At 47.5% G+C, this 5,603-nt stretch overlaps 1 pseudogene; it reads left to right on the forward strand.

The window, feature by feature from the left end:
• The first annotated feature begins 4,927 nt into the window (after positions 1 to 4,927).
• On the forward strand, positions 4,928 to 5,147 carry LOC144481720 (U2 spliceosomal RNA; annotated as a pseudogene).
• Positions 5,148 to 5,603: the final 456 nt, after the last annotated feature.

Genomic DNA, 5,603 nt, shown 5'->3' on the forward strand with positions numbered 1-5,603 from the left:
TCTGCATAGTTTCCCCAATGTACCATGCCTCGGGACATCCTTTCTTGCAGCGTATCAGGTAGACAACGTTGGCCGAGTTGCAAGAGTATGTACCGTGTACCTGGTGGATGGTGTTCTCACGTGAGATGATGGCATCTGTGTCGATGATGCCATCATCTCACGTGAGATGATGGCATCATCTCACGTGAGAACACCATCCACCAGGTACACGGTACATACTCTTGCAACTCGGCCAACGTTGTCTACCTGATACGCTGCAAGAAAGGATGTCCCGAGGCATGGTACATTGGGGAAACTATGCAGACGCTGCGACAACGGATGAATGAACACCACTCGACAATCACCAGGCAAGACTGTTCTCTTCCTGTTGGGGAGCACTTCAGCGGTCACGGGCATTCGGCCTCTGATATTCGGGTAAGCGTTCTCCAAGGCGGCCTTCGTGACACACGACAGCGCAGAGTCGCTGAGCAGAAACTGATAGCCAAGTTCCGCACACACGCGGACGGCCTCAACCGGGATATTGGGTTCATGTCACACTATTTGTAACGCCCACAGTTGCGTGGACCTGCAGAGTTTCACTGGCTGTCTTGTCTGGAGACAATACACATCTTTTTAGCCTGTCTTGATGCTCTCTCCACTCCCATTGTTTTGTTTCTTAAAGACTTGATTAGTTGTAAGTATTCGCATTCCAACCATTATTCATGTAAATTGAGTCTGTGTCTTTATAAACTCTGTTTGTGAACAGAATTCCCACTCACCTGAAGAAGGGGCTTAGAGCTTCGAAAGCTTGTGTGGCTTTTGCTACCAAATAAACCTGTTGGACTTTAACCTGGTGTTGTTAAACTTCTTACTGTCATTGCACAGAACCAGATCCAAGATAGCTCGCTCTCTCATAGGTTCTGTAACATACTGTTCAATGAAACAATCCCGACAGCATTCCAAGAACTCTTCCTCAAGCCCTCCACGTCCAATTTGAGTCGACCAATCAATATGTAGGTTAAAATCCCCCATGATTATTGCCGTTCCACTTTTGCACGCATCCATTATTTGCTTGTTTATAGCCCTCCCCACCTCTAAGTTATTATTTGGGGGCCTATAGACCACGCCTACCAGTGTCTTTCTCCCCCTACTATTCCTTATCTCCACCCACAACGATTCCACGTTTTGCTCCTTAGAGCCTATGTCGTCTCTCACTACCGTCCTGATATTATCCTTTATTAACAAAGCTACCCCACCTCCTTTTTCAACCTGTCTATCCTTCCTAAATGCCTGATAACCCTGTATATTCAGTTCCCAGTCCCGGTCAACCTGCAACCACGTTTCTGTGATGGACACTAGATCATATTCATTTGTATGGATTTGTGCCATCAACTCATTTACTTTGTTTCGAATGCTTCGTGCATTCAGGCAAAGTGTCTTTATGCCAGCCTTTATCTGGACCCGGTTTGTTGAAGCGCTACTAACATCTCCCAAGCCCTCTCCTCCTTTTGCTAGTTGTTTATTCACTAGTTTATTCACCATACGCCTTCTTAACCACATCCTCCACCTGCGGGGCCGATTTTAGAGTCCTATGGACCCAGACCCCAAGGTCCTTCTGATCCTCTACCATACTAAGAGTCTTTCCCTTTATATTGTACTCCTTCATCCCATTTGACCTGCCAAAATGGACCACTACGCATTTATCTGGGTTGAAGTCCATCTGCCACTTCTCCGCCCAGTCTTGCATCCTATCTATGTCCCTCTGTAACTTCTGACATCCCTCCAGACTATCCACAACCCCACCAACCTTCGTGTCGTCGGCAAACTTACCAATCCATCCCTCCACTTCCTCATCCAGGTCATTTATGAAAATGACAAACAGCAAGGGTCCCAGAACAGATCCCTGGGGCACACCACTGGTGACCGACCTCCATTTAGAAAAAGACCCATCTATACCCACTCTCTGCCTCCTTTGGGCAAGCCAGTTCTGGATCCACAGGGCAGCAGCCCCTTGGATCCCATACCCTCTCACTTTTTCACAATGCTCATAAATCCTGTCCCTCAGGATCTTCTCCATCAGCTTACCAACCGCTGAGGTTAGACTCACCGATCGGTAATTTCCTGGGCTATCCCTATTCCCCTTCTTGAAAATAGGAACCACATCCGCAATCCTCCAATCCTCTGGCACCACTCCCGTCTCCATCGACGACGCAAAGATCATCGCCAGAGGCTCTGCAATCTCTTCCCTCGCTTCCCACAGTAACCTGGGGTACATCCCATCCGGACCCGATGACTTATCTATCTTGATGCCGTTCAAAGATTCCAGCACAACCTCTTTGTTAAATTCCACACACTCAATCTTTTCAGTCCACCGCAAGCCCGCAGTACATCCACCCATGTCCTTCTCCTCTGTGAAAACAGAGGCAAAATACTCATTGAGCACCTCTGCCATTTCTACTGGTTCCGTACAGATTTTCCCGCCTTCACCTTTTATAGGCCCTATTCCTTCACATCTCATCCTTTTACTCTTCACATATTTAAGAAAGCCTTAGGGTTTTCCTTACTTCTACTTGCCAAGGCCTTCTCGTGACCCCTTCTGGCTCTCCTAATTTCCTTCTTTAGTCCCTTCCTACAAGCCGTATACTCATCTAGATCCCTAACTTCGCCACACTCTCTGAACCTTTTGTACACTTTCCTTTTCTTCTCGACTAGGTCCCGCACAGCTTTCGTGCACCACGGTTCCTTTAACCTACCAACTCCTCCCTGTCTGCTCGGAACATTGTCCTGTAGAACCCTAGATAGACATTCCTTGAAAAACTGCCACCTCTCTTCAGTAGATTTCCCTGAGAATACCTCCTTCCAATTTACTCCTCTAATTTGCTGCCTTCTGTCTTCATATTTCCCCTTACTCCATATAAATGCTTTCCTAGCTTGCCTGATCCTCTCTTTTTCCAATGCAAGCATAAAGGAGATAGAGTTATGATCGCTATCCCCAAGATGCTCTCCCACTGAGAGATCTGACACCTGTCCAGGTTCATTGGTCAGTATCAGATCAAGTACAGCCTCTCCTCTTGTAGGCTTGTCCACATGCTGTGTCAGGAAACCCTCCTGAACACACCTAATGAACTCCTCCCCATCCAATCCCCTTACCCTAGGGATATTCCAATCTATGTTTGGGAAATTAAAGTCTCCCATCACAACAACTCTGCTATTGTTGCAACTCTCCAGGATCTGTTTCCCTATCTGCTCCTCCACCTCCCTGTCACTATTGGGCGGCCTATAGAAAACTCCCAGCAAAATGATCGACCCCTTCCCACTCCGAACTTCCACCCAGAGACTCTGTAGACAATCCCTCCACAGCATACACCTTCTCTACAGCTGTGACACTATCCCTGATCAGCAGTGCCACTCCACCCCCTCTCTTGCCTCCCTCCCTGTGGGAGCAGATGCTTGAGAAATCCCACAGAGATCCTCAATGGAGCTCTGGAATGAGCCACTCACAAAGAAGTCAGAGTGGTGGTGACTTTGAGAGCCACTGGCAATGGATGACCTTCCAGTCCCTGTGGCATAAACCCCTCCTGGAGAATGTGGCAGATGTGAGACACCACTTTCTTAGACTTGCTAAGGCATCCATGGCACTCTCTCTCGCTTATTTGCAGGTATGAGAGGTGTCTTTTTTTTACTCTTGGTTTTGCCATGCCTCTGCCTAATGGCTCTGTTAGCCTCAGCTCAGAGCGCTTGTTGATCAAGGCGAGGTTCTTCCCTTAGTCCAACCTGATGGCAATACGCCTTTTTTCCCCATCTCCATTAAGTTGAATGGAAATTAGCATAACTGCAATAGTTGATTCCTCCCAGAAGCACTGACAGCTGTCCATGGTAATTCTTGTTTTTCAACTGTGTCATTGGATCAGTTTGAAAAATGGTGGTGCTGAGGTTTTACTACGAGACCAGCATTGAGCCCCCACTGTCAAAATCTCTACTATCATGCTGGGGGAGCACTTTGTTCATGTTTCCCTCCCTCCAATCACTCTCCCTACTCCTCATCTTACCTTGGGGATCTGCAGCCTAGTCTGTGGGGAGCAGTCGGAGGGTGGAGCACAGCATCACAGTGAGTTTAAAACTAACTTACCTTGGGGATCTGCGGCCTAGTCTGCAGGGAACAGTCGGAGGGCGGAGCAGAGCATCACTGTGAGTTTAAAACTAACTTACCTTGGGGATCCGCGGCCTAGTCTGCAGGGAGCAGTGGGAGGGCAGAGCAGAGCGTCACTGAGTATAAAACTAACTTACCTTGGGGATCTGTGGCCTAGTCTGCAGGGAGCAGTCGGCGGGCGGAGCAGAGCATCACTGTGAGTTTAAAACTAACTTACCTTGGGGATCCGCGGCCTAGTCTGCAGGGAACAGTGGGAGGGCGGAGCAGAGCGTCACTGAGTATAAAACTAACTTACCAGCGAAGGTGATTGGCGGTTGCAGGTCACATTTGCATAAGTGCAGTCACTGTGACCAGAAGGTGGTTTGTGGAGGAGCTGCTGTGAAGGGACAGTTGGTCCATCCACATACTGAATGAGAAATTCCTCCTGAATACACTCAGCAAATTTCTCTCCATTGCTTCTCGGCCTTTTGGCTAAGATCAAGTGTATGGTCGGCACCCCATTGTCGGCTGCACTTGGTCGAGGTCATTGGGTTACGCTGAGGTTTCATATGAAGCAATTTTTAAAAGCGGCATCTCGGCCTTTGAGCTAAGATGCAAATGAGCTCAAGTCTTGGAGGAGGAACCTCCCCCTTCTCCAATCAGCTTGGCTCATGTAGATCAGGCCCAGGACAGGGTGGTTTGGTCGCTCGCCCTGTCTTGTCAGCCTGGATCTGAAATGTCTCAACTTGTTGAGACTCTGAATAGGATTTGATTTGATTGAATTGGAAAAGTATATAAAAAAATAAAAAATTTCTCTCCATTGCTTCTTGGCCTTTTGGCTAAGATCAAGTGTAGTATGGTCGGCAGCCCATGGTCGGCCGCACTTGGTCGAGGTCATTGGGTTGCACTGAAGCTTCATATGTTTCATATGAAGCAATTTTTTAAAGCGGCATCTCAGCCTTTTGGCTAAGATGCAAATGAGCTCAAGTCTTGGAGGAGGAACCTCCCCCTTCTCCAATCAGCTTGGCTCATGTAGATCAGGCCCAGGACAGGGTGGTTTGGTCGCTCGCCCTGTCTTGTCAGCCTGGATCTGAAATATCTCAACTTGTTGAGACTCTGAATTGGATTTGATTTGATTGAATTGGAAAAGTATATTAAAAAAAAAAATTCTCTCCATCCAACCCTCTAACACTATGGCTGTCCCAGTCAATGTTGGGAAAATTAAAATCTCCGACTATTGCAGCCACCGCCAAGGCACAATGGGGAAAGGCCACCGTGTAAAGTGTCTCAACCGAGGCAGACCGAGGGCCGGGTAACTGCAGAATACCCTCGGCCTGCGTAACTGTGTGCCAATCTGAAAAATAACGGCACACAGTAAACTCTGACGTATGTATATAGTTTTAAGAAATGAAATGTAACAAAATGTAATGTTTTTGTAAATAAGCACTGTATTGTACTGTAAAAATGATTCTTTTTTGCACTGTTTATGACTTTT

The sequence above is a fragment of the Mustelus asterias genome, chromosome 2 (genome assembly GCF_964213995.1).
Source record: "Mustelus asterias chromosome 2, sMusAst1.hap1.1, whole genome shotgun sequence".
Taxonomy (NCBI): domain Eukaryota; kingdom Metazoa; phylum Chordata; class Chondrichthyes; order Carcharhiniformes; family Triakidae; genus Mustelus; species Mustelus asterias.